At 43.6% G+C, this 19,142-nt stretch overlaps 1 protein-coding gene across 3 annotated transcripts in view; it reads left to right on the top strand.

Moving 5' to 3' along the window:
• The window catches only part of BABAM2 (BRISC and BRCA1 A complex member 2), a 202,341-nt gene that overhangs the window by 113,899 nt on the left and 69,300 nt on the right, over positions 1–19,142 (top strand). The window lies entirely within an intron of this gene.

Raw genomic sequence — 19,142 nt, 5'->3', positions numbered from 1 at the left:
AGAATGGGGTCTTCTTCCAGCCGGTGATGTGAAGAGAGGTTCTGATACAGATGACGCATCAGTGCCTCACGCCTCCCAGGAACAGTGTGGCTACCAGAGACCCATCAGTGCTTGGTTATCACACATCACAGTGCTCCTGTTTCATGCTTTCTATGTCACAGAGTTGGTGCTGTGGTCTTATAATAGCTTTTCAGGCGCTAGAGGTGTTTGTGTCATATTACTTCTCTGCAGCAGATTCAGCTTGATCCACCAACACACAGGGAGTGGATTTGACTTTGCTTCGCCCAACCCTGCCACAAAGCCCTTAATTGGCCAGCTTTGTCTTCTGAGCCTGGTCCCTGCCCGCATTACTCCAGGATTAACCGTTTCACTGTCCCACCCCACATGGCATCAGTCACGGAAGAATCTGCTGCCTGGGTCACACCCAGATATCGACTCCTGTTCCCAAATTCTTGTAATTTCCAAGCAGCTTAGACAGTGAAAAGCACGTTGTCCAAAGTGATAAGTGAGCCACCAGGGATGTAATAAGAATAAAATGAGACAATGTAATCCCTAAACAGGTAGTGAACTCTCTTATCTCCATGAGAAAAGACAATTGTACTGTTGCATGTTTGACCTTCGTTGTAACTAGAGATGCTCAGGCTCGGTTTCCTGAAAACCGAACACACCCGAACTTAGGGGATCCGAGTCAGCTCACGAGCCGGCTCGGTACTGTCACGCGCCCTCGGAATCGAAAACAAGGCAAAATGTCTTCATGACGTAGTCGGATCTCGGATCTCGCGAATTTTGGATTCCTTTTTAAGATCCAACATAACGGTGGGTGGGAGGGACGGCAGACCTCCATTTTTTTTTCTGCCACTGCTGTGAGCCAATGTGTCCTAGATGTGCTAGGAACTGCCGTGTGTTTGAGTCATTTGTCTGTCACTTAGCATCCAGTCAGGTCGCTGCAGTCTTTGTCCGAAAGTATGAAAGTAATATTGTGCCCTGTGAGATTGACTAAATTGACTGCATACTGGTAGGTTAATTGGCTGCTAACAAAATGAACTCTCGTCTGTGTTAGGGAATTTAGATTGTAAGCTCCAATGAGGCAGGGACTGATGTGAATGTCAAATATCCTCTGTACAGCGCTGCAGATTTGGTGGCGTTATATAAATAATGATGATGATGACTGTATGATTGGAAGATGAGGCAAGAATATGCACTAAACTCTACTCCAACTGCACCTGTGTTGTACCTTTAGTAGAACGATGGATTTGCTTTCTACTAACACAGTACTGAGACTATTTTTGGGACGCCAAGCTTGGGATAAAGAGTTAAGCTTCTATTTTTAATTAAGGTTAGAGGGAGGGTGTGACCGGGAAACAAGGGCCCCTCCCTGCTCCTGTCTCTCAGAATTAGCTGAGATGGATGGGTGCTCTCTGGAGAGCACCCTGGTTGCCAGATGTGTGACATAACATACATTTATTGCAGCACTAAATGCTGCCAGAAACCTTTATTATTGCTGCTCTTGGCAACGACCACAGCGGAGAAAGATAAAGTCGGGTTTACTTCCCGGCTCCAAAGACCCTCTATTTGGTTGACTGATGTGAACCTTTGGGTGTTCTTTCATATCAGAGCAGTCTGTCAATCTGGTTTAAGGTCTCATGTTCCCCAGCAGAAGCCAGGACTCACAGGCCGCAGTCTGGGCTTCCAGTTCTTTTGTGCCAGTAGAGATGAGAATTAGAATGTGATAACATCTATAACGACCAATCAGATGCTAGCTCTGATCGGGTTGTTGCTGGATAGACTACTGGAAGCTGATATCTGATTGGTTGCTATGGGATGCAGAACACTGTGACATCACTTAAATATTTAAGTTATTTTGGTTTTAGACAAGATTCCATGGTGAAGCCATTGGAGGCAGTGCAGAGAAATAAAGTACATATGAGATAGTGCCTCAAGCCTCAAAAATATATCTGGTTCTTAGCCGATTTATCCCAACGATGTCACTTGTTCCTAGTGAATTGATAGGCCGCGTTGGTTAAGCCCTGGTTTGCCCCCACTGTGGGTAGATGACAGGTCCACTAGTGTCATCCACATGATCATAGTCGTCTTGAGCATCTTTAGTTGCGGCAACTTCCTGAAACTTTTGTATGTATATATCTATATATATATTTATTTGATCATGTCCCTGTGCGCTTTCCATAGAATGGTTCTTAAAATAACCACTTTCTATTTGTGTCATCAAAATAAAACTGTTGTTTCACTTTGTGAATGACATCAATGCGTCACCGATGATCGTTTATCTTTGTTCTATCATCTTTCAAGTGTCTTTTAAGTGTCTGACCTCAACTCAAAATCCCTCCTAGGGACAAAATGTCCAACCAGTGCTACAGAAATGTTTTCCCTACATAAATGCCCTTCACACAGAAGTCTGTCTGCCCCCTCCTCTCCTGCAAAACATTGCTCTGGTGTTATTGACACAGTGGGGTGGACTGTACTTTATCCTGGGTGGGGACGGTTTATTGCCAGCCTGACATGTCTACAAGTAGAGCAGGGAATTCATCCAGTCCCTCCACCCCCCCTGACATTCCTCAGTAATGCTCTGAGCCAATGTTGTCACGTAAATCTGTTGTACTGTTTCAGAACCTGCAGCCTAAGCTTGTTTGCTTTATTATTGTAGCAAATCAGGAGCTATTTTTATTATCTTTGTCTCCGCTGTCATCTATCCCGAACAAACATTCTGAGAGTCATTTCAGGTCAGACTATAGCAGCACCATTGTCGTAAGCAGGGCCTGATTAAGGGTTCTGGCCGCCCTAGGCTAATACGGCCGCAGCCCCCCCCCCCCCCTCCTCCGAATATATAGGTGTATAGGAACACTCCTGAATATGAATGTTCAGGTGTATTCTCCAGCATTCAAATTTAGACAGATTGTGCCATTGTCTCTTACCTGTCCTTGCTCTTCTCTCTTGCAACTTTGTTATCCTCTCGCTGGCTTCTGGAAAGTTGGCGTCCTTTTTTGAAAATGCAAAAATGTATTATAATGCAAACCCTGAATGATTAGGCCGTTTAGTTAAAACAAAACACTCCATTATGGCCAGCTAAAAGTACCCCATTGGACAGGCATATATAAGCAATATCTGAATATTTGTTGTCAATCAAATACAAGCCTCTACCAGCCCCATCTCACTAATATTTAGTATTCTAGTGATTGCTGAGACCACCACACAATCATGAGATTCTGCCCCCCAAAGCTGCTCTATTTTTTAAATACCCCCTGCAGCCATTTTCCTTAACCACAACCCCCCCCCACAGCCATTTTCCTTAACCCCTGCTGCAGCCATTTTCTTTACCTCCCACCCTGCATCCATCCCCCTTGCAGCTATTTTCCTTACCTCCACTCTGCTAGCTAGCTATCCCCCCCGTCACATCAAAACTCCCCCAGTCACATACATCAGCCCCCCTCCTCTGCCCTCCTTCATACATATCAACCTCTCTACCTCCCTATAGATTTTCATGGCAGCCCCCCCTCCCACCCTATAGATTTGTATGACAGTCCCCCTCTCCCTCCCTATAGATATGCAGGGTAGTTCCCCCCCTCCCTATAGATATGCAGGGTAGTTCCCCCCCTCCCTATAGATATGCAGGGTAGTTCCCCCCCCTCCCTATAGATATGCAGGGTAGTTCCCCCCCTCCCTATAGATATGCAGGGTAGTTCCCCCCTCCCTATAGATATGCAGGGTAGTTCCCCCCCCTCCCTATAGATATGCAGGGCAGTTCCCCCCCTCCCTATAGATATGCAGGGTAGTTCCCCCCCCCTCCCTATAGATATGCAGGGCAGTTCCCCCCCCCTCCCTATAGATATGCAGGGCAGTTCCCCCCCCTCCCTATAGATATGCAGGGCAGTTCCCCCCCCTCCCTATAGATATGCAGGGCAGTTCCCCCCCCTCCCTATAGATATGCAGGGCAGTTCCCCCCTTCACTTACCTGTAGTTGTGCCAGCGTCGCTCCTCTCCTCAGATCAGCAGATAGGAAGTGAAGACGTCCTGCTTCCTGTCTGCTGCACAGCAACAGGCAGCCTGGCGATTGGCTGTGTGTTGCTAACCACTGACCACCAATGCTTTTGATCATCGAGCCCTCCACCCCCCCGCGGCGACCCCCCCCCTCCCCCACCCCGAAAAAAAAAATGAATGAAAAAAAAAAAAAAATACCCACAGTGCCGCGCCCCCCGGGTGGTTGATCAGGCCCTGGTCGTAAGGAGAAATTGTTTCATAATTCATATAGAACGTCTTCTCCTCCTAGAGCGTTACTACCACCTAGTTATAGGTGGAAATGCAGACACCCCCTGAGTCAACTGTAAATGGCCACGGTATCTTGACCGCTGTTTGTGATTGGTCCTCTCACTCACCACCAGCTTTCTGCCAGGACTGTACGAGGGGCCCAGGGAAAAACGTCTGCATGTAGCCCTTCCCGGTGCTCCAGCAAGGGTGGGCTTTTACTTATTATTTTGTATTATTTATATAGTGTCAACATAATCCACAGAGCACTTCATTCCGAGACATAAATCCCTTCTCCAATAGACCTTACAATCCAGTCTCCAGACTACAGGTCCGCACACATCCTTGCTGGGGCTTCTATTATTTTCACATGGTAAACCACAACAGTCTTGTGTCCTGACGTTTCTTCTGACCATAAACCCACCTTTTACTTCCTTGCTGGTTCAAAGTGAAACAGTTCTAGGATGTATAATGTGTTTGGCGCAGACTGGTATAGTGCATTGTATAATGTGTTGGGTGCAGGCTGGTATAGTGCGTTGTATAATGTGTTGGGCGCAGGCTGGTATAGTGCGTTGTATAATGTGTTGGGCTTTGGCTGGTATAGTGTGTTGTATAATGTGTTGGGCGCAGGCTGGTATAGTGTGTTGTATAATGTGTTGGGCGCAGGCTGGTATAGTGCATTGTATAATGTGTTTGGCGCAGACTGGTATAGTGCATTGTATAATGTGTTGGGTGCAGGCTGGTATAGTGTGTTGTATAATGTGTTGGGCTTTGGCTGGTATAGTGCATTGTATAATGTGTTTGGCGCAGACTGGTATAGTGCATTGTATAATGTGTTGGGTGCAGGCTGGTATAGTGCGTTGTATAATGTGTTGGGCTTTGGCTGGTATAGTGTGTTGTATAATGTGTTGGGCGCAGGCTGGTATAGTGCGTTGTATAATGTGTTGGGCTTTGGCTGGTATAGTGTGTTGTATAATGTGTTGGGCGCAGGCTGGTATAGTGTGTTGGGTGTTGGCTGGTATAGTGTGTTGTATAATGTGTTGGGCTTGGACTGGTATAGTGTATTGTATATTGTGTTGGGCGCAGGCTTGTATAGTGTATTGTATATTGTGTTGGGCGCAGGCTGGTATAGTGTATTGTATATTGTGTTGGGCGTAGGCTGGTATAGTGTGTTGTATAATGTGTTGGGCACAGGCTGGTATAGTGTATTGTATATTGTGTTGGGCGTAGGCTGGCATAGTGTGTTGTATAATGTGTTGGGCGCAGGCTGGTATAGTGTATTGTATATTGTGTTGGGCGTAGGTTGGCATAGTGTGTTGTATAATGTGTTGGGCGCAGGCTGGTATAGTGCATTATATATTGTGTTGGAAGCAGGCTGGTATAGTGTATTGTATAATGTGTTGGGCATAGGCTGGTATAGTGTGTTGTATAATGTGTTGGGTGTATGCTGGTATAGTGTATTGTATATTGTGTTGGGCGTAGGCTGGTATAGTGTGTTGTATAATGTGTTGGGCGCAGGCTGGTATAGTGTATTGTATATTGTGTTGGGCGTAGGCTGGTATAGTGTGTTGTATAATGTGTTGGGCATAGACTGGTATAGTGTATTGTATATTGTGTTGGGCGTAGGCTGGTATAGTGTGTTGTATAATGTGTTGGACGCAGGCTGGTATAGTGGATTGTATATTGTGTTGGGCATAGGCTGGTATAGTGTGTTGTATATTGTGTTGGGCGTAGGTTGGCATAGTGTGTTGTATAATGTGTTGGGCGCAGGCTGGTATAGTGCATTGTATATTGTGTTGGGCGCAGGCTGGTATAGTGTATTGTATAATGTGTTGGGCATAGACTGGTATAGTGTGTTGTATATTGTGTTGGGCGTAGGCTGGTATAGTGTGTTGTATAATGTGTTGGGCGTAGGCTGGCATAGTGTGTTGTATAATGTGTTGGGCGCAGGCTGGTATAGTGTGTTGTATAATGTGTTGGGCGCAGGCTGGTATAGTGTGTTGTATAATGTGTTGGGCGCAGGCTGGTATAGTGTGTTGTATAATGTGTTGGACGCAGGCTGGTATAGTGAATTGTATATTGTGTTGGGCGTAGGCTGGTATAGTGTGTTGTATAATGTGTTGGGGCGCAGGCTGGCATAGTGTGTTGTATAATGTGTTGGGCGCAGGCTGGTATAGTGTGTTGGGCGCAGGCTGGTATAGTGTGTTGTATAATGTGTTGGGCGTAGGCTGGTATAGTGTGTTGTATAATGTGTTGGGCGCAGGCTGGCATAGTGTGTTGTATATTGTGTTGGGCGTAGGCTGGTATAGTGTATTGTATATTGTGTTGGGCGCAGGCTGGCATAGTGTGTTGTATATTGTGTTGGGCGCAGGCTGGTATAGTGTATTGTATAATGTGTTGGGCGTAGGCTGGTATAGTGTATTGTATATTGTGTTGGGCGTAGGCTGGCATAGTGTGTTGTATAATGTGTTGGGCGCAGGCTGGTATAGTGTATTGTATATTGTGTTGGGCGTAGGCTGGCATAGTGTGTTGTATAATGTGTTGGGCGCAGGCTGGTATAGTGTGTTGTATAATGTGTTGGGCGCAGGCTGGTATAGTGTATTGTATATTGTGTTGGGCATAGGCTGGTATAGTGTGTTGTATAATGTGTTGGGCGTAGGCTGGTATAGTGTATTGTATATTGTGTTGGGCATAGGCTGGTATAGTGTATTGTATATTGTGTTGGGCATAGGCTGGTATAGTGTATTGTATATTGTGTTGGGCGTAGGCTGGTATAGTGTGTTGTATAATGTGTTGGGCGCAGGCTGGTATAGTGTGTTGTATAATGTGTTGGGCACAGGCTGGTATAGTGTGTTGTGTAATGTGTTGGGCGCAGACTGGTATAGTGTATTGTATATTGTGTTGGGCGTAGGCTGGTATAGTGCGTTGTATAATGTGTTGGGCACAGGCTGGTATAGTGTGTTGTATAATGTGTTGGGCGTTGGCTGATATAGTGTGTTGTATAATGTGTTGGGCGCAGGCTGGTATAGTGTATTGTATATTGTGTTGGGCGTAGGCTGGCATAGTGTGTTGTATAATGTGTTGGACGCAGGCTGGTATAGTGTATTGTATAATGTGTTGGGTGTAGGCTGGTATAGTGTGTTGTATAATGTGTTGGGTGTAGGCTGGTATAGTGTGTTGTATAATGTGTTGGGCGCAGGCTGGTATAGTGTATTGTATAATGTGTTGGGCGCAGGCTGGTATAGTGCATTGTATCATGTGTTGGGCGCAGGCTGGTATAGTGTGTTGTATAATGTGTTGGGCGCAGGCTGGTATAGTGTGTTGTATAATGTGTTGGGTGTAGGCTGGTATAGTGTGTTGTATAATGTGTTGGGCGCAGGCTGGTATAGTGTGTTGTATAATGTGTTGGGCGCAGGCTGGTATAGTGTGTTGTATAATGTGTTGGGCGCAGGCTGGTATAGTGTGTTGTATAATGTGTTGGGCGCAGGCTGGTATAGTGCAGATCTGGGACGTGTACTCACAGCATGGGTTAAACAAGTAAATTAAATTCTGCTTATCCAAACAATAAACTAGACAGATTCTTCTCCCTATGAAGATCCACCCTGAATGTAACACAAATATCACTATACAGTACTTTGCTTTCCATGATATAATTTATTTTGAGGTCCATTCATGTCTGGTCAGCAGTCTTTTCCTTTCCTTGTACTACAATGATTTATTACTAAAACTCAATAATTCAGGCATTTAGATTATTCCAGGCAGTGACATCTGATTAAGAATTTGTTATTTTAAAACATTTTTTTTCTCCGCCGTATGTGCCAAAGCTCCACATTTCTTCTGCCAGCAAATTGAGAACATTTCAATAGCCGAGGCTCCAACAACGTAATGAAAGAATTCTTGTTGCGTGATTTGAGCTGTGGGCGTATTTTTGTGTTCCTGATTAATGTCTCCAGTGGTGGGAGAAAAATAGCTGCAGATTACAGAACATGCGGTCCAGTTCTGGCACATGCCGAGCCGGAGGGGACGTAGAATTGCTGAAACGTTTCTGCATTAAAGTCACAGTAATTCAGCTGCACAGACTTCTTAATAACGCACAGAATAAAGAATCGCTGACTCGTCAGCGTTGTGCTGTTGCTCCTGTAGATATGATATGTTTTATGGTTGTGCACAAGATGTATCTCTAGGCAACAACATCCATTAATAACATAACAGAGGCTGTAAATTGTTAGTCCTGTCCACAAACCATAATGTCTAGTCCTCCAATGAAGCAACGATAGCCGCGCATTAAAATAACTATTGCCACTCGCTTTGCTCTAACCCTGTTAAAATAACAAACCAACATCTTCAAGTTTTGTTTGTTTTTTAAATGGCGTTACAGTTGTAAGTTAAAGAAGACAAAGCGCACTTATGTCTCTCTGCGATTTATATTTGCAAGTAAAGGATGCCCTTGAGCATAGCAAAGCTTTAGCAGAAATGTGCTTGACCAAGCTACGATGGCAGGTCCAACTCAACCTTCTTGAGGACCTCTGGTGGGATAGGCTATAGGAGAGGAGTGGCTACTGGTCATGTTGTCCTGCAGGGAGAATGAAGCAACCATTTTAGTCATGCTATACTTCCTGTCTGTCCCGATTTAGGCGGCATAGTCATGTTTCTGGGAGACAATCCCTAACATTTACCCCAACTGCTTAGAATGTTGGGAGGTATGTCCTGGCCACCACTGCTTTGTACACACTTATCACTACTGCGTTTTCATAGGAGGAAATGGTTGGGAGAACTTCATAGGCGTTAGGCAAGCTCCTGGAAGGTGTGCAGTGGCCACCTTCATCCGAGTCCCAAAGATCCCAGAGTGTTGGGAGGGGCAGTTTAGTACAGTACAGAGAACTTCACCATCCCTCATCCTTACAGCTTCACATCCATGTTTTCCTGCACTGCTATAACAACGCTGATCACACCCCATCGCTGTGCTTGCTTGTTGGTTGTGCCTCCATTCTTTCATCCATCCATAAATCTGTAATACATTGGTTCAACTGAAATAAAGTTTTGACGTTTTGGTAAGTAATAAAGTAAAATGTCCTACAATACACACTCCACATGATACACTGTCACATCTCACACACACAACTAAAGAGATAAACTTTCAAAAATGTGTCCCTTTTTCCTGTCTTAAAAAGTTGGGAGGTTTGTTCCTAGGAAGACACCCATCCACCATGATCCAACCTTTATCTCAAATTAATTTAGTTCTGAGAAGCTCCTGAAACTTATAGGTACATATGTAGTATGGATTTAATTGGTCTCTAGTGCTGAGTGCTTGAGTTAATCTGCTACATGCGTAATATTGAAATTCCCGCCAATATTTTTTTCTGCCAGCGGACGGAACTTTAAGAGTTGTACTGCGCATGTTAGATGAATGAAAAGTATGCAGCTCATGCCTACCGTGGTTTAGTAATCAAACTAAATTATTTGTGTCACAGTTTAAATGGAGGAATCAACAGGTAACTGTCAGTCACTTGCAATAAAAAACTAGAGAACTGCAAGTGATTGACTGTTACCTCCACTCAGACCATAGACGCTGCATCAGTATAGCTAGGGGGCTCCACAGAAAAACTGCCTGTCTCCCCTCTCCCAGTGTTCTATAACCAGCATGATTGGGAAATATTGGCAAATATGACAACCAGTGGTCCAAATACAATGGGCAGGCCCCCTGATGCCCCTGGACATTATAGCAACAGAGTAAGCAAAATGCACATACGTTTCAAATAAGCTGTAATTAAATTTAAAAAAAAAACTCCAAAAACCTAATTCACCACTTTATTAACTGTAGAATCTTTTTTTCTTCTGTCTTGATTCAACATAGTCCAAATCGGAAAATAAATAAAACTTATAAAAACCCAATAAAAAATGACCCACCTACTCACTAGATATGACCACCGCTGAGTGATAGAAGCCTGGATTAACCTGACTCCCCTTTCACCAGCAGCTAAATCCCGGGATTTCGGAAGGTGTTTTTAACATTTGTAGGTGGTCATTTGTAATGAGCTGGTAGGTCATTTCAGGATTTATTTTGAGAGTTTTGGTTAACCCTAATGGTTTTTCAGAAAAGCTTAGTTTAAAACTGTTTCCAAAAACAGATCTGAGCATTGATATCTGTTTGTATCATTTGTTCCATTCACAATCCATGAAGACTGCACCAGAGTAGATTGACGTGACATAGAGAAAATGTGACCACATAAACAGGCCCTTGGATAGTGTTCAATAAGATAAACAATACTGAATAGTATTGTTATGTTTACCTCTTTTCATTGGAAGGTTATGTTCTGCTGGTACTAAATATACCTAAATCAAGGAACATATAGCAAAGGGCCATCTGGACTTCTCTGTCAACCCTTGTATGTATGTTTCCTTTTCCTCTATGGTCTGATATACCTGACATCTGTACTATTGGCCAAGTTGTCGGCACAAACTATCTAAGGTTTGATGCCCTCAGTTTACTGCCTAGGTAAATATATGAATGTTAGGGTAACACTTCACGTTGTGAATCTAGCTCTTCAAGGTCTGCTTTAGTTAACAGATGGTCCAGGAACTGACTTGTAACTCTTGTCTTTCTAAAGACCCATTGGCGGAGGAAGGTTGACCTGAATCGATGTTAGCTGTGGGGCATCCCCCTCGGATCACATTGAGAGCTACCGAGCTAAGTTCGGTGGACCAGCTCAACCTGGAGGGCAGGACCACAGTTTGGGGAGCAAGATGTAGAATCAGTTCACAAAGCGATGCCTTGATAATATTCACTGCTCCTGTGGTGTAGACTGTAGATACCCTTTGCTTTGGCCTGAACATTACTCCCTTCTAACTGGATAGGCCAAGAATATCTTTTACAGGATTGACAAGAGGGCCTGTTATCTACGGCTTGCTAAAGGCATTATTTAAAATGTCCCTTCTGCCCCTCGTTCAGGTAGTTATCCATCTCTTTGGCTGGTGGACCAGCTAATAACTCGCAAAAGACAAGTTTGCAATGAATCTTCAATTCTAAACTTATGCCACTGACTCCAGGGGGTATATGTATCAAGCTGCGTGTGTACGATGCGTTTGAAAAGTGGATAAGTTGTATAGCAACCAGTCAGATTCTAGCTGTCATTTTGGAGGGTGTACTAAATAAATGATAACTAGAATCTGATTGGTTGCTATAGGCAACATCTCCACTTTTCAAGCCCCCCGGAAACTTGCAGCTTGATACAATTTACCCCCAGATCTAATTTTAGTTTTTGTCTTTGTTTTGTTTCCCCAATAATTTTATTATTATTTATTTATTTATAAAACTCTTACATATTACTCAGCTCTGTACATTGAAGGGATTGTGATACACATAAATTACAAACAGAAGGTAAAGATGGTTTGCCAAATTGAGCTTATAATGAAAATAACATCAAACATCCTTATATTTCACAGAATGGGGTGCATTCTCCCGTTTATTAATATTTATATATATAGCGCCCACATAGTCCACAGTGCTGCACAGTAAGAGAACACAGATCACATATAACTCTCACGTATAACAATGAAAACATAACAATAAAGCAGAATCATGTTCTGTTCCGTCATTGCTTCAGAGAGCTTTCATATAACCAACCTATTATGTTATAGTGCAGGGTGGACTGTTGTATCTGTAAATACATATCACTAAAGCCTTTATATAATCTAGTAGAGTCCTCGGTGAAACACACTTAAAGGAGCAGATTGGCATCTTGGCAAAACCATGTGGCACTGCAGGGTGAGGTCAAATGTAAAATGTGCCGGTAGAATTAGAGTTGTGAGGGGGTGTGTCCTAGCTCAACTCTAAATCACAGTGTAAAAATAAAGCTTCCCAGTGTATGTGTGCTACATGCAGCAGCAGACTGTAGTACCCCTGCATGCAAAAAAGTAGATGCATTTCCCCTCCCCCCTCCCCTGCATCGCACAGTGATGGAACTGCCAGTTTAACTGAGGCCAATCTTGTTTTATTTATTTTTTTTATAACCTTTCATTTTGCAAGAATCCTGACCTCATTCATATGTTGCTCCACTCCCTCCTAAAACACATATTTGCCTGCTGAGTAACCAACATGTCCACACCCCACTTTATAAACATATATATAAATGTAGGGGATAAGTAGATCGCTATGTTATAATGAGTGGTTTGCTTCTTGGACTGGAACATTGTCTCTGTGGAAGCTGAGATACTGCCGGACAGGTTTCTCCCGCTCCCCCAGACGCTGCCTCAGGGCATAATACCGATCATGTATAATAACTCTGTGTAGTTGTAGGTAAAGCTGTGAGGGGGGGTGTCACATTGTTGGCCCCTTAGTGGGGATTCTATCATATGCTCCTCTGTCAGACTGACAGTGAGGCTGTGACATCATCGCCGAGCGCCACACACCCAGCGTAACGCTGGAGGAACAACAGGTCAGAAGCCGCTCTGCCCCCCAGTGACCCCCATCATTACAGTATACATCTAATGACCCTGGTACTTGGGATTCAGGAATTGATGGATAAAAGGTTTTTACGTCATTTGGAGCTCTGTGCCCAAAATCTTCTAAAACACATTTAAAAATGTCTCCGTCTTTCCCCAAGCACCACTTACCTCATTAGATCGCTCGTACTGTCACTTAGCGAGTACAGAAGCAGCGTTGGACCCGTCGTGTGAATTGATATCCACAGAGGCACGTGGTTAATAAGGAAGGGTGGCAGTGTTTGCATAGTCATTAGGAGTTAGGGGAGTGAGCGCTTTCTTGCCATTATGCAGTAGACGCACCTTTGCGCTTGGTTGTCTGACATCCTATTGTGGAGCAGGATATAAAAGGTTGTCTACTTTTAGGTCATTTCTTGCTGCACATAAGGGCACACGGCTATTTATACTCCACAAAAGCAGTTTAATTTTGCACAGCTCAGACCAGGTGGTCATTGAGTCATCCAATATTTTTAATGTGACACATTTTGTGCCTTTTATTTAACTTCAGCGCAGAAGCGTTTTTTTCAGGCGGACTTCAAGCAATGTGATTAAAAACCTACTGTGATGAAGAGCGCCCGATATCCCTCATCCTCATGATTCATTCAAGACAAAAATAAGGCTAATTAGAGTAGTATTTTAGGAAAAAAACATGAAAATTTTATCTTGCTAAAATGTATATTTTTTTGTAAACATTAGTACTAAAGTGGAAGCAGGCTGGGTTTTGGGGTTATGATATGACATTAGGGGGGGTAGGTTCATTTTCCAGCAGTGTGCAACGAACTGTCACCAGAACGGTCGTGCAGGCACTCCGCGGTGATGGAACATCGCTGTAATACCGGCGGGCCACCGTGGGGAATTTAATTTTCCCTCTTCCACTTTTGCACAGTTTCCACCGATGCGCACATTTCTAGTTTCAGGATGCGTCTCTTGAGAGCTGAGGGTAGGCGTGCACCTTGAAATGCACCAGCCGAATCATCCAGGTACACTGGTGCCAGACCATGATGTTTTGCAGTGCGCACCAGGTAGAAAATAACCTCTAGTGTGTTTTCTGGAGAGTCGCTTTTGTACAACGCACACATTTTATGGGAGCAGCACGGTGGCTCAGTGGTTAGCACTTCTGCCTCACAGCACTGGGGTCATGAGTTCAATTCACGGCCATGGCCTTATCTGTGTGGAGTTTGTATGATCTCCCCGTATTCGCGTGGGTTTCCTCCGGGTGCTCCGGTTTCCTCCCACACTCCAAAAACATACTGGTAGGTTAATTGACTGCTATCAAAAATTGACCCTAGTCTCTCTCTCCTTCTCAGTATGTATATTAGGGAATTTAGACTGTAAGCTCCAACGGGGCAGGGACTGATGTGAGTGAGTTCTCTGTACAGCGCTGCGGAATTAGTGGCGTTATATAAATAAATGGTGATGATAATTTAATACTCTTGAAGTCACTAATCATTTTATTTTCATCTGTCTATAGTGTAAATCTTTAAAAAAAAATGTATGACAAATCATATGACAGAAATGTATTTAGCTCAGTAAAGGTATTACTGCGCCTGCTGGCAGTTCACGTCATTTCCATTGTGGCATAATCTCCACCCAAAACCCACCTGTCAATCTTACTAATATCTGATAATCTCCTCACAATACAACAGTTTGGGGGTAGGATCAATTGACAGGGGTGGATCTGACATCCTTAGGGGTACAGCAAAATCTGCAACTGTCTATATATGAGCTTAGTTATGTCTTTAAAGGATGGATTCACATGGAAAGAAAAGTTTGGTTTGGGGTGGAATTTCGGTAGAGTAAAAAGATTATTTTGCTTCGATCCACAGAACTTTCAATGGTGCCAACAGGAAATACCCTGCACCGCTCAGGACTGCCGGTTATCAACCTTCCCGCCCCATTATCCAGGCCCCTCCCCCTTATTGATGTCACTTTGTGATTGGCAGGCTGCATATTGGTTCAGCCCACAAAAGTGTGAGGTGTATCTGTTGCCCACCCACTGTGGAGACATATTTGTGGATGAAACCAATATATATGACAATGCAGCCCATCCATTCACTTGGAACTAATGACACTTTGTTCCTTGTAAACTCATAGGCTGACTGTTGACTTTTATTGTTCTCTGTTACAAAGTTGCTAAATAATAAGTTGTCAGGGAAATCCAACACCCTCCCCAGCAGACCCGAGTTCAATGTATTATACAGAGCCTCCAGTGTTTCTGTACCTGTTATGTTTCCCCAGTACACAGAGTATGACACAATCTGGCAGTGTCTACGGTGACCCTCCTCGGGGGACATGTCACACTGACACTTATGAGTCAGCCATGTTTATAAACACTGCAGTGTGCTGTATGATGACACACCGACAGCCTCCCTGCACAATCACAGTGGCTGCTCTGAGCTCTTCTGGTAGTACTGGGTCAGAGTTACAGGGAAACACTCCAAATGTCTATATCATGTTCTGTCAACATAGACTTTATTTTTTATGTGTGTAAAATGAGATATCAGCCATAGACTCCTAGCAACAATGTCCTACATGATACCGTACAACACTAGTTTCAGTGCGTTGCTTTTATCTGTGTTATTCTCTCTGCATAGAATGTACATTAACAATAACAGTTCCAAACAACACAACAAACATGATGTTCAGCTTTTGTACCCATCCGATGTGTTGAGTAGGCGGATCTCTCCTGAAGATCACCCACCACTCACTCCCCCAGTGAGCACTCACTTGTCATACTCACCTGACTGCCCCTAGAGTGAAGCCACCACGACTCCTATGGTCTACAGGTGGTGGCACGTGGTCACTTCTGAACGCTGCATTGTTCCAGCTATAGAACCCTGTGTGTTTATACATTGCAGTCAATGGGAAATGCTGTTTCTCTGTTACAAACAAGATTCTGTGCACTCGAGCACCATTGAAATCCATTAAATTCTGTTGTTTCGTTTCTGACAAGTAAATGGAAGACAGAAGGAAAGTCATATAAAGATCATTGATCCCTACAGAGCAGAGCATGAAAGCTGATGGCAGAGCAGGGATGGGGAAACGCAGAGCCTGTTCCACTTTCTTCATCACTGCTCCGTCATGCTCTTTCATAAGCTGTTTTCTCATGGTTGAAACGCTGTAGAATGACAGGGAATCCCCTAGAAAGCTGTATGTCACTAAGCGAGCTGCAGAACACTGCGCTTTCCTGGCTGCATTCATAAATATTTGAGCAAAACCATCTTCACCCTGAACTTTAATCAATAATATAATTCAGGGTGAACCTCTATAATATGTAAACCTTGGGATTTTGCTTTTACTGGATTACAGGAGTTATGGGTTAGAGAAGGTTATGGGATAATTGCAGCAATATTTAGATTAATTCCAGTACTTTACTTGGTCCAGAAAATAATGATTAATCCACCTTTTTTGAATTGCTTGTGACTGAACTAGAAATTAGAGGCACCTAGAACCACTGAGGTTTTGCTATATTAGAGAGTAACAACAATCTTCCAAGTTAATTATTATTAATTAAATAATTTGCTGAAATTATGCTGGATCGCATCGTCAAACAGATCAGAGTACTGGATCACATCGTCAAACAGATCAGAATACTGGATCACATTGTCAAACAGATGAGAGTACTGGATCACATCGTCAAACAGATCAGAATACTGGATCACATCGTCAAACAGATAAGAATACTGGATCACATCGTCAAACAGATGAGAGTACTGGATCACATCATCCTACAGATCAGAGTACCGGATCATATCGTCCTACAGAGCAGAGTACTGGATCACATTTTCATACAGATCAGAGTACTGGATCACATCATCCTACAGATCAGCGTACTGGATCAAATCATCAGAGTCCTGAATCACATCGTCCTACAGAGCAGAGTACTGGATCACATTGTCCTACAGATCAGAGTACTGGATCACATGTTCATATAGATCAGAGTACTGGATCACATCATCATACAGATCAGGGTCCTGGATCACATCTTCTTACAGATCAGAGTACTGGATCACATCATCCTGCAGATCAGGGTACTGGATCACATCATCCTACAGATCAGAGTACTGGATCATATAGTCCTACAGATCAGAGTACTGGATCACATCATTCTACAGATCAGAGTACCGGATCACATCATCCTACAGATCAGAGTACCGGATCATATAGTCCTACAGAGCAGAGTACTGGATCACATTTTCATACAGATCAGAGTACTGGATCACATCATCAGAGTCCTGAATCACATCATCCTACAGAGCAGAGTACTGGATCACATTGTCCTACAGATCAGAGTACTGGATCACATGTTCATATAGATCAGAGTACTGGATCACATCTTCTTACAGATCAGAGTACTGGATCACATCATCCTGCAGATCAGGGTACTGGATCACATCATCCTACAGAGCAGAGTACTGGATCACATTGTCCTACAGATCAGAGTACTGGATCACATGTTCATATAGATCAGAGTACTGGATCACATCTTCTTACAGATCAGAGTACTGGATCATATCGTCCTACAGAGCAGAGTACTGGATCACATTGTCCTACAGAGCAGAGTACTGGATCACATATTCCTACAGATCAGAGTACTGGATCACATTGTCCTACAGAGCAGAGTACTGGATCACATCTTCCTACAGATGAGAGTACTGGATCACATCTTCCTACAGATGAGAGTACTGGATCACATATTCCTACAGATCAGAGTACTGGATCACATCTTCTTACAGATCAGAGTACTGGATCATATCGTCCTACAGAGCAGAGTACTGGATCACATTGTCCTACAGATGAGAGTACTGGATCACATATTCCTACAGATCAGAGTACTGGATCACATTGTCCTACAGAGCAGAGTACTGGATCACATCTTCCTACAGATCAGAGTACTGGATCACATCTTCCTACAGATGAGAGTACTGGATCACATATTCCTACAGATCAGAGTACTGGATCACATTGTCCTACAGAGCAGAGTACTGGATCACATCGTCCTACAGATCAGGGTACCGGATCATATCGTCCTACAGAGCAGAGTACTGGATCACATTTTCATACAGATCAGAGTACTGGATCACATCATCCTACAGATCAGCGTACTGGATCAAATCATCAGAGTCCTGAATCACATCGTCCTACAGAGCAGAGTACTGGATCACATTGTCCTACAGATCAGAGTACTGGATCACATGTTCATATAGATCAGAGTACTGGATCACATCATCATACAGATCAGGGTCCTGGATCACATCTTCTTACAGATCAGAGTACTGGATCACATCATCCTGCAGATCAGGGTACTGGATCACATCATCCTACAGATCAGAGTACTGGATCATATAGTCCTACAGATCAGAGTACTGGATCACATCATTCTACAGATCAGAGTACCGGATCACATCATCCTACAGATCAGAGTACCGGATCATATAGTCCTACAGAGCAGAGTACTGGATCACATTTTCATACAGATCAGAGTACTGGATCACATCATCAGAGTCCTGAATCACATCATCCTACAGAGCAGAGTACTGGATCACATTGTCCTACAGATCAGAGTACTGGATCACATGTTCATATAGATCAGAGTACTGGATCACATCTTCTTACAGATCAGAGTACTGGATCACATCATCCTGCAGATCAGGGTACTGGATCACATCATCCTACAGAGCAGAGTACTGGATCACATTGTCCTACAGATCAGAGTACTGGATCACATGTTCATATAGATCAGAGTACTGGATCACATCTTCTTACAGATCAGAGTACTGGATCATATCGTCCTACAGAGCAGAGTACTGGATCACATTGTCCTACAGAGCAGAGTACTGGATCACATATTCCTACAGATCAGAGTACTGGATCACATTGTCCTACAGAGCAGAGTACTGGATCACATCTTCCTACAGATGAGAGTACTGGATCACATCTTCCTACAGATGAGAGTACTGGATCACATATTCCTACAGATCAGAGTACTGGATCACATCTTCTTACAGATCAGAGTACTGGATCATATCGTCCTACAGAGCAGAGTACTGGATCACATTGTCCTACAGATGAGAGTACTGGATCACATATTCCTACAGATCAGAGTACTGGATCACATTGTCCTACAGAGCAGAGTACTGGATCACATCTTCCTACAGATCAGAGTACTGGATCACATCTTCCTACAGATGAGAGTACTGGATCACATCTTCCTACAGATGAGAGTACTGGATCACATATTCCTACAGATCAGAGTACTGGATCACATTGTCCTACAGAGCAGAGTACTGGATCACATCGTCCTACAGATCAGGGTACTGGATCACATCGTCATACAGATCAGAGTACTGGATCACATCGTCATACAGATCAGAGTACTGGATCACATCTTCCTACAGATGAGA

This window comes from Mixophyes fleayi, chromosome 3 (genome assembly GCF_038048845.1).
Source record: "Mixophyes fleayi isolate aMixFle1 chromosome 3, aMixFle1.hap1, whole genome shotgun sequence".
Lineage (NCBI taxonomy): Eukaryota > Metazoa > Chordata > Amphibia > Anura > Limnodynastidae > Mixophyes > Mixophyes fleayi.
Note: the sequence above shows the minus strand (reverse complement) of the source record. Positions and strands in the feature narration are given on the sequence as shown.